At 45.1% G+C, this 11404-nt stretch overlaps 1 pseudogene; it reads left to right on the forward strand.

Moving 5' to 3' along the window:
- Positions 1-4621: 4621 nt before the first annotated feature.
- On the forward strand, positions 4622-4927 carry LOC102870675 (annotated as a pseudogene).
- Positions 4928-11404: the final 6477 nt, after the last annotated feature.

Raw genomic sequence — 11404 nt, forward strand, 5'->3', positions numbered from 1 at the left:
GATCACGCATTTTTCTCCTGCAGAGCAGCGGATACATTTGAACTGGTCACCTCTGGGTTGGCAACACAATTCCTTTCCACTAAGCCAACAGAGCTCCCTCAAGGAAGTATGTTGTTATTGTGTACTACTGAATCAGCACCAACCCATAACTGACGCCGCCGGGGTGGGGGATTTCAAAGGCAATTAATCATGTGGGAGGATATTGCTCATCCTTCTACCCCAGAGCAACTGGTGGATTCGAACCGTGTGCCTTCAGGTTGCAGCGAAGCTTCTTGCCACTAGGCCACCAGTGTTCCCTATGAGGTGTAGTTTATTAGCGACCCTATGAACAAAAGGCCTGAAGGCTTTCTGTAATTATCGTCATTTCCCCAAGTTCATAGAGTTTCCGCAGGCGTGTGGTTTAGGAAGTGGATGCCACTCCTGCTTCCAAACCTGTCTTAAACTTGGAGCATCACCAAACACTGTCCATCATGGGCAGCCGTTATGGCATTTGACCCCCCACTGGCAAAAGGTTCAGCATCACAGCAACCCCAGATTACCTCAGTGCAGCAAATTGCCAGAGGAGTGCTGTATAACTTAGAAGAATATTCCTCCAAAATAAAATAACACTAGACCCTTGGGCCTAACCAACTTTTTAATACAAGGGCTGTATATAGATACATAAACAAAAGGCCTGAAGCCTTTCTATGAATATTGTTGTTTCTTCAAGTTCATAGAGTTTCCAGTGGCATGTGGTTTAGAAAGTGGAACTCCTGCTTCCAAACTTGGATCCATCAGGGAGCTCCACCAAACACTGCCCACGATGGGTGGCCATTATGGTGTTTGGCACACGTATGGCACAATTGTTCCTTTATGCCATTTGAGACCCAAATGGCACAAGATTCAGTGGTACAGCAAACCCAGATTACTTCAACACAGCAAATTGGCCAGATTGCTTTATGATTTAGAAGAATGTTCCTCCAAAATATAGTAACAAAGGATTAAAATATAATCCCTCAGGCCCAACTTTTAAATATAAAACCCTCCAGGAGGTTTTGTTGACTCTAAACAAGAGGTTTAAAATAAAAACAGCAAACACTCCACACAGATCCTCAGCCAAAACAAGAGTATCACCTTACAGACTCCAGCCATTCCATCCAACTCCAAAATGGAGACAAGGGCTTTGGCATTATATGTTGTTGTTGTTATGTGCTGTCAAGTCACTTGTGACTCATAGCAATCCTATATGTACAACAGCCCTAAACTCTGCTCTATCTTGTGCCAATCGCACTGCCTCCAACACACCCATCCCGATTACCCCAGTCACTGAATCAATCCACCTCATAGAGGGCCTTCCCCTCCTCCCTCCACCTTCCCAAGCATGATGTCCCTCTCCAAAGACCGGTCCCTCCTTACAACATGTCCAAAGTATGTTAGACGGAGCCTCAGAATCCTTGCCTCCAAGGAGCAGCCTGGTTTAACCCTCTCCAGGTTGAATCTGTTTGTTTTCTTAGCAGTCCGTGGTACATTCAATACTCTTCTCCAGCACCACAGCTCAAAGGCATCAATTCTCCTTCTATTCCCCTTAGTCATTGTCCAACTCTCTGATGCTTAACAAATGATTGCAAAGACGATGGCCTGTCTCTAGAGTGACAACATTGCTCTTCAGTAACCTGGAGACGTCCCTAACAGCAGACTTTCCCATCACAGTACATCTTTTAATTTCCTGGCTGCTGTTGCCAAGAGTGTTGTCTATGGAGCCAAGCAGACTAAAGTTGTTAAAAATCTCAATCTCTTCACTGTCCATCCTGATGCTGCCAATTGGTCTGGTGGTGAGAATCTTTGTCTTCTTGACATTGAGCCTCAATCCATACTGAAGGCTGCAGTCCTTGACCCTCTGCAGCAAGTGCTTCAGGTCCTCCTCAGTTTCAGCAATCAGGATTGCGTCATCTGCATATCGCACATTGTTGGTAGATCTTCCACCAATCCTGATGCCACACTTCTCCTCATAGAGCCCAGTCTCCTGGATAATCTGTTCTGCATACAGGTTGAAAAGGTATGGAGACAGGACGCATCCCTGGCGTACACCTTTCCCAATTTTGAATCATGCAGTGTTCCCTTGCTCTGTTCTGACAACTGCCTCCTGGTCCAAGTATAGGTTTTGCATTAGCACGATCAAGTGTTCTGGGATTCCCATTCTTCTCAAGAGTCAGCCACAGTTTGTTACTATATAGAGACATGAAAATCTACACCTGTTTTCACTCTGATAGAGCAATTCCTGGAGACCTTGAGGGCTACTCATAGTGCTCCTCTCTTAGTGAGGACCCAATGGCTGCTCTGTGCCAAAACCTGGGACTCGGGCTCCAGGCTCTCTGTGTGTATAATGCAGGATTATCATTACCAGAAAGGTGTGTTCCAGGCACAACACTGTATAGAATAATCATGGTCCCTAATTGTTACTCATACGGCGTTTACATTCTACGACCATCCATTAATTACCATTGACTCTATTTCATTCAGAGCCACCCCATGTGTGTCAGCATAAGACTCTGCTCCATTGGGCTTTCAGTGGTGATGTGTTGAAAGCAGATCACCAAGCCTTCCGAGGTGCTTCTGAGTGGACTCAATCCTATAAGCTTTTGGTTAACAATTGAATATATTGACACCTTGTGCCATCCAAAGTCAATAAGAAGAACCCTTTACCTCCTATTGAGGTGGAAATTAAGCCTCTGGAATACACTCCAGAGCAAGGGGTTACGGAATCAGGAGTAGGTCCCAGGGTGCCAGCCTCTGGGGCTGGCATCCAGAGGGCAGATACGTGGGTGGAGGTAAGATTGGGTGCAGCTTGCGATGCCGACCTGGCCTCCTTTCCAGAGGATCAAGGACTTGGGTGACAGAGCTGACTGAAAAAATTGAGATACCTCGTAAACTTACATTAAAATGAATTAAAAAAATAATGGCTTCAAGCACATAGGATAGTGTGAGAATGGACAAGATAGGGCAAGGCTCAGATCTGTTATCTATAGGATCATTGACTTGAAAGGTAATTGACTTGATGGTGCCCAACAGCAACATCACCACTTTAAAAATTGTGCATTCACTTTCTATCCTTTGGTACTGTATCTTCACAGGTCATTGAACTACTACTGTTGACACCAAGTGATGGTTGCAAAAGCGATAACAAAGAACATAACAAAAAAACCAGAGTACATTCAAACTAAAGAAGTTCCCTTTATGCAGGGCAGGACCTGGTATATCACAAGTTAAGGGATTATAGTGTCGTTGGCATGTTCTCATGTCATCAATGAGAGAGAATTGAGTGTGAGGTTATACGCAATTGGTCAGAAATAAAAAGGAAAATAAAATTGCTATGGTATTGATAATGTACAATGTATACATTTTGGTTTTTTGTAGAATTGTTCAACTTCCATATTCTGAGATATATGCATAATTGATGTAACAATAGCACCATTTCTCAATAAGGAAGTTTGTTTTCTGAGTCATAACGATATCAATAAATTTCTTAAAAGAAGAAAAAAATAAAAAGTATATATGGTTTTTTTAAAAAATTGAGATACCTCACCCTTTCGCTTCCTCTGAGCTCATGAACCATCCCACAAGCTCTCTACACCGTTCTTCAAGTCAATGAGGGACCAGGAAGTATCGATAATGTATTTCCCTTAATGCAGTGGTTTTCAGACCCCTGGGAAGAGAAATCCTGGGAAATACTGACCTGAGTTCCAAAGGCCCAGCCAGCGGAAAGGTGGACCAGGCAAAGCAGAGGGAGGTGAGGAGTTAACCTCAGACTGGAATCATCCAGGTTAAATTACATGAGATAATGAGTGTGGAAGCGCCAAGCTGAATGCCTGGTAGCTGTAGGTACTCAATAAATATTCGTCTTTCCTCCTTCTATCTGCTGGACAAGACCTCTGATTCAAATGCTTTATTAATCATTCACAGCATATCTGATAGTAATAAGATTCATAAAAATTCAAATTGTAAGAGCTGCACTCCGTCTTTCTGGCTTCAGATCACAAAGCATGTATCTCACCCTTTGATTGGAAAGGGGCGATATTCCTTGACATTCTCTCATCCCCATTTCCGTTCTGGTTACCTACTCTTTTGAATGCCCTTGAGACATACATCTGTCTTACCTGCTAGAATGGAACTAGGATGCAGATGAACAGGATGGCCACACCTGTTGTTAATTGCTGTTGAGTTGAGTCTGGTTCATAGCGACCCAATGATAGATTAGACCTGTGCCACAGGGGTTTCTACGCTGCAGTCTTTGAGGAAGGAGCTCTGGTAGTGCTGAGGGTGAAAGCATTTGGATGAGAACCAAAGGGTCATTGGTTCAAACCCTCCAGCCATTCTGCAAGATAAAGATGGGACCGCCCACTTCCATAAAGAGTCACAGTCTTGGAAATCCTATAAGGCAATTCTACTCTGTCCTGCACTGTTACCATGAATTGGAATCATCTTGATAGGGATGAGTTTACTCCTTACAGAAGCAGAATGCTAGGTATTTTTCTTATGGAGCCACTGGGTGGATTTGAACCGCTAATCTTTTAGATAGGAGTGGAGTGCTTGCACACCCTGCTCCACTCCAAGCCACAGCCACTGCACTCTGGTCTGCTGCAACATGGCAAAAGTCACTAGCCCCATGGAGACCTAGTGGTGCCTTGAGTCCCTGACTACTGTGTTCCAAGAGTATGCTGGACAAGATGGTCACAACATTACCCTCTCCAAAAGGGAGTTCCTGAACTTCACGAATACAGATCTGGCTGCCTTCGCAAAGAAGCAGAAGGACCCTGGTGTCCTTGACCAAATGAAGAAACTGGACCTCAACTCACAGGCAGCTAGATTTCCAAGAATTTCTTAATCTTATTGGTGCCTTGCTCAGGCCTGCCATGACTCTTTCATCAAGTGTGTTCACCAGCAAACCTGAAGCACCATTGAACCTGGCCAAAAAGCTCAGCCCCCTCCCTCCAAGCCCCCCATCACTGTAGACTCCTCACAGCACACACACACCCTGATCTAGCCCACTCACCACCCCCTGCAAGCCACCCCTGATGGGACTAATGAACAATCTGGTTTGCTTGTTGTTGGACTGTTGTGTTTTTTTTAAAAAAAAAAAGTGAAGTGTTTAACTATTGCACCACCAGAGACCTTTTAATCATGTCTGTTGTTGTCATCTTGTTGTTGTTGTTGTTGTTGTTGTTGTTAGGTGTTATCAAGTCGAGTACAACTCATAATGACCCTGTGAGCAACAGGCCTGAACTCTCTCCTCTCCTATGCCATCCTCATCACCTCTGGTACACTTGACCCAGTTGCTGCCATCACTGTGTCAATTCATCTTGTTGGGGGTCTTCATCTCTTTCACTGAGCCTCCATCTTTCCAAGAATAATATCCTTTTCCAAGGAATAAACTCCCCTAGTAACATGTTCTAAGGATGAGAGATGAAGCTTCAGTATCCTTGATTCCAAGGAGCACTCTGACTGTACCTTCTCCAAGATATATCTATTTTTTTTTCCTTTTGATAGTTCCTGGGATTTTCAGAACTCCAACACCACAACTCAAAGGCATCAATTCTTCTTCTGTCATCCTTATTCACTGTCTAGCTCTTAGATGCATAGCAAGTGATTGAAAAAGCATGGCCTGAATCAGGCACATGTTAGTCTTCAAACTGACATCATTGCTCTTCAGTATTTTGGAGAGGTCCCTGACACTAGACTTGCCCAAAGCAATATGTCTCCTGATCTTCTGACTGCTGATACCAAGACTATTGATTGTGGATCAAAGTAAGAGGAAAGCATTGGAAGTTTCAATCATTTCTCCATCTATGACAATGTTGCCTATTGGCCTAGTGGTAAGAATCATTGTTTTCTTTTCTTTGTTTAATATTAATTTTAATGAAAGTTTACAGAGACTTTGGATTTCCATTCATTCATTCATTGTTGCATTTTTCTCCCTGCCCACACCTCCTACCATTCTTTCTTCTCTTTGAAAAGTTAAAGAAAAATTCTTTCATTGTTTTACAATCCCTCCTCTCAAGTCCAGTCCACTGTGTAGCCTTCATTCTGGACTCCTATCACGACAATAATACCTAATCATATATACCTTTTAAACAGTTCTCTCCCTCATCTGTTTTAATGCAGTATACATAATTTATCCCATCTTTCTCAGTCTCCCCCCCAACCCCGATGTCAGTCCTGTTTTACAACAGTGGCACTATGCAGTATTTGTCCTTTTGTGACTGAGATATTTCACTCAGCATAATCTCCTCCAGAGTCACCCATTTTGAATAATATTGCATGAGTTCCTTGTTTTTCAATGCAGCATGGCATTCCATTGTGTGAATATACCACAGCTTCTCTATCCATTCATTTGTTGACGGGCATTTAGGTTATTTCCAACTCCTTGCTACTGTGAACAAAGCCGCAATAAACATGGGTGTGCATATATCTGCTTGGATAACAGTTATGGTCTCTTTGAGGTATATTCCCAGGAGTGGAATTGCTGGGTCAAGTGGTATCTCTATTTGCAACTTTTTGAGAAAGCACCACACCACCTTCCACAGTGGTTGCACCATTTTACACTACCACCAACAGTGAATAAGGGTTCCAATTTCCATACCAAAAACTGTATTCCTTGATCTTCTGCAGCAAGTGTTTCAAGTCCTCCTCACTTCTAACAAGAAAGGCTGCTTGTCTTCTATGTCACCTGCATAAGGCAGGTTGTTGATGAGGCTTCCTCCAATCCTGATGCTGCATTACTCTTAATGTCCAGCTTCACAAATTATTTGTTCACTATACAGATTGAATTGCATTGGGAAAGTCAGCTGTCAGGGACCTCTCCAGAGTACTGAAGAGCAACAATGTCAATCCAGAGACTAAGGTGAGCCTGATCCAGGTCATAGTCTTCGTAATTGCTTGCTATGCGTCAGAGAGCTGGACAATGACTAAGAGTGATAGAAAGATAATTAATGCCTTTAGCTGTGGTGTTGGAGAAGAGTGTTGACTATAACATGGATGGCTAAGAGAATAAACAGATTCATCTTGGAGAAGGTAAAACCAGGCTGCTCCTTGGAGGCAAGGATTCTGAAGTTTCATCTGACATACTTTGGACATGTTACAAGGTGAGATCAGTCTTTGGAGAGGGACATCATGCTTGGGAGGGTAGAGGGAAAGCACAGGAAAAGAAGCCCCTAAATGAGATGGATTAATTCAGTGACTGGGGTAATGGAGCTAGGTGTGTCAGAGACAGGAAGGTTGGCACAGGATAGAGCAGGGTTTAGGGCTCATAGGGTTGCTATGAGACACAAGCAACTCGGTGGCTCATAACAAAACAAACAACAGCATACAGATTGAATAGGTATGCAGAAAGGATACGACCCTAACCCACAGTATTAAGCCATGCAGTATTCCCTTGTTCCATTTGAACAATAGCTTCTTGGTCTAGGTGTAGATGTGTGGATGTCATCAATTCAGCTCTGATCAGCTTAGCCTCCTCTGTTCTCTGTTCCCTCTGACTGTAGTTCCAAGGGTCTCACTTGAAAAGTGTCAAACAAGATTGCAGGGAATTCTTACTGAGCCTGGCATTTCAGCTCTGGGCCTTGGCCTTGGCCCTGACCACATACTTCCCTCTGCCCTTTGCTGCTCTTCATTTACTGCTAATGGATCGCTCCCCAGTGGATTCCCAGCACCCACAGAGAGGTATGCACTGATCTGGGTGAAGCCTTTAGGTTTTGCCATCGATTTTAAAGACACTGACAGTGGCAAGTGAAACTCTAATGCGATATAACAATAGCTCCAGCTCACAAAACACACGAGTCTCCCAGAGGAATTCTGAGCACTTAACAAGCTCCTTTCTGTAGCACGCAACTGTTGCTCCAATCTTGAGGAAAGTAAGACCAAGCGAAGGTAATGTTTGTCTTGGATGTGGAGATGCGTGGGATGGGTGGTGGCAAGGAGCTCAAGGCATGCGCTTCCTTGAGAGAGTAGGAGAGAGGCAGCACCCTGCTGGATAATCAGTAAATGTCTTTCTTTCAATACCTAGAGACCACCCACCACCAGCTCCAGGTGGGCTCACAGTAAAGGCAGACCATGTCCTGAGAAGTGAACAGACTCCCCATGTTTGAGATGAGCTCACTCAGGTGCTGACTAGGCATCCAGAAGGTATAGCATCTCCCTCCCCCTCTTTCCGGAAGCATCTTCCTGATTTCCAGTGGTTTTCTGCCTGGCTCTGTCCTTTCCCACCACCTTCCCCAATTTCTTCAGTCACATTTGTTTCTCTTCTGATGAATCTCTGATCCTAAGAACCTAAGATAAGAAACTTTCAGAGTTGAAGGCTAGAGTAGTTGACAGCTCCTTGACCCATCCCTAGCCACCCCTCCCTGCCCTGTTTAGTCAGGCCATTTGCTTCCTTCTGCTCTGAGAAGTCCCGTCCTCCTTTTATCCCTTCTTGTTTGTCTTGCACCAGACCCTCTGCTGGCCTGGGGTTCTGTTAGGCGGCTGGCTTCAAGGTCTGGCTCTCGGTCTTGACAGCAAGTGATCTGTCCATCTTAAGACTTGATTGGTTCCCCAGTGGAGCCCACCCATCCCCCTGCCTCAGCATTCTTCACTGCGTCTGTCACCACTCCCTCAGTCATTCCTTCGCCTATCTTTCTGCTAGACCAGTGGCTCTCTTCAGTATGCATACAGCCCCTTGTCTGACCTGGCTCACTACACAGCCAAGCTGAATTATTCATTAGAGAGAGCCAGTGAACAGACTGCATAAAACCACCGAAGAGGGCTTGTGAAGCCACCTCAATATCGCTCACTGATACACTGGGCTCTTTTTGTTTTCTTTTTCCATGTTACTGAAACCTTACCAAATAGGAGTGAGACCCGCACTGAGGACTGCAAACAAAAGGACTATGCCTTTGAACCCTGACATCATTGCTTTCACATTTCTGGGTCCAGCCATGATGTGTGATTTCTCAAAAGTTCGCTATGCTCATAGACACGAGGTGATTGCATCCTGGGGTCTCTCAGCCCCAGGGATCTTCATCTTCACCAGGTGCTTTGGAAATTTTTGGAGGAAGAAGTTGCCCACTTACTTTGCTCTATGTTCAACCTCCTTACTTTCAAACCTGTCCAGAAATTCACAGCAAGAAATCATTACAGAGTTGCACTGCCAACTCAAAGGGATGCAGTTTGAACCCACCACTTAGTCTGGGAGAGAAAGATGGGCCATCTCTTCCCATATGATATACTGCCTCTGAAAACCCACAGGAAGTACCACTATCAGTCAGTGCTGACTTGACAGCACACAACCACAATATATGGGAGGCAGGGAACTCCAGTGGCACACTCCTTAGGACGCTGTGATGCTTATTCAGGGACGACACCTCTCTGGTAGTTTGAATCCACCCCTGGTGCTGAGAGAGAAAGATGGGCAGTTTCCTCCCTTGTGATATACAGCGCCAGAAAACTAGCTGGAAGGCTTTAAAAAGGAGCTTCCAGCTCCAATGTAATGAGTGAGTTTTGATATGGAAGGTGAGCTACAGAGAAGTGATAAATAATCCTTTATCAGCTCCACGCTAAAGAAACACCATCCCTGACTTTAGGAAATTTCTAGGCATGCAGTTCAAATCCACCAGCTGCTCTGTGGGAGAAGGATGGGCACTCTGCTCCCGTGCGGTTTACTGCCTCTGAAAACCCTCCGGAGGGTCAGCTATGGGTTGGTTCCCATTGGACAGCACACACAGCACCATAACGGTTTGGGAGAATGGATAGACCGGTACCTGCTGCAGCCGAGTCTGTCCTGGGTCATAGACTCTCATGTGTGTCCGAGGAGAACTATGCTGTGGTGTTTTCAGTGGCTAATTTGTAGTAGCTCACCAGGGCTTTTTTCGGAGGCACTCTCGGAGGACTATGATTGGTAGGTGTCATCTTGTTACGTCTGACTCCTGGTGTTTCTGTGCTCAACAGAATGAAGCACTGGCCAGCCCTGTGTCATCCCCGTAATAGCTGCTGTTTGTGTCCCGAGTTGCACCCACTATGTCAACCCTTCTCATCGAAGATGTCTCTCTTTGTCACTGACCCCCTGGCAAAGTTACCAAATATGTTGTCCTTCTCCAGGGACGAGCCACTCCAACTGGCATATTCAAAATATATGAGCTGAAGTCTGGTGTACCTCTCCTTTAAGGAAGATTCTGGCTGCCATTAGAACCACCAACTTTCCCCCCCTTTTTCCACAGCATGTATTAGCCATTTACGCCACTCAGAGATTCCCAGATGAGAACAGAAAAGGGTATATTTGCAAAACTAATAAAAAAATAATACCACAAGAGTCTAGGTTTTTACAAACAAAAGTAACCACAATGTGCTAACAAATCTTTGAAGGAGAGTGGCAGAGGACAGAAATGCAGAGGGCTGACGCAGAAAAGGGTCCCACTGGCTCCCCTAGCCGGCACTGCCCTGGGTCTCTGACTCCCTACTCTCTTCCAGCCTTATCTGTAGATAAAGACCCACAGGAACAATCCTCCTGGACCACAGAGAGTGCAGGTGAAAACCTCATGACAGAGGACCTCAGATATCTGACCCCAGAAACTATCTGCAGAGAACAAAGGGCCACCAAGAAACAAAGAGCCTTGCCCTCCTTTCTCATCCAGAACAAGCCACTCCTCTGAGGGACGCACTGCAATGGGGAGGTGTCTCCTCATTTGGCTGCTGTTGGCAAACCAGAAAGAACACTTTGACCAGCCACAATCTGGGTTAATGCAAGAGGAGGGTAGGAGGAACAAGAAGAGAAAGATGTCTAGGAAGGCGCACACCTGAAGACTCGGGCTGAGCTTCTGTGGAATAGTGAAAATTCTACAGAAAGCCAAAGACATCTGAGCTGTCCGGAATCCCCTGCTGTGTCACAATTCTATCCACAGCACTCAGCAGGAAAGCAGCTTTCTTTTTTTTTTTCCCCCAAATGCATATTGAATGAAAGCTAGTCATCTAGTCCCAAAACAATCACCCATCCTTCTTCCCCTCCCTTTCTGTCACCAGCCTGGCCAGAGGGGAGATGACCTCATCTCTGCTGCTACTTTTCTGCATTACTGGGCACAGCAATGTATCAGAGCTCAGCCTGGGGTCCCAGATCTCACCCCCAGCTCAGAAGGAGGGCTGAATGGGACTTCAGTCTATGAAATAGTCAAAAAAGGACCAGGAAGGACAGTTCATTTAAAAAATCATAGGGGAATAGTGCAAGAACTTTTCACTCTCACGCACGTGCCACACACACACACACACACACACACACACACACACACACACACAGCCATATGAAGCCACACCCCACCTTGTCCTCCTCCTGAACGTTTGATTTCTCCCATTAAACAATTGAGACTGGTCCCAGGACTGCTGGAGTATTGGCACCATTTGTGTTTTC

The sequence above is a fragment of the Elephantulus edwardii genome, unplaced genomic scaffold, assembly GCF_000299155.1.
Source record: "Elephantulus edwardii isolate Elephantulus edwardi_28Jun2011 unplaced genomic scaffold, EleEdw1.0 scaffold00063, whole genome shotgun sequence".
NCBI classification, from domain to species: domain Eukaryota; kingdom Metazoa; phylum Chordata; class Mammalia; order Macroscelidea; family Macroscelididae; genus Elephantulus; species Elephantulus edwardii.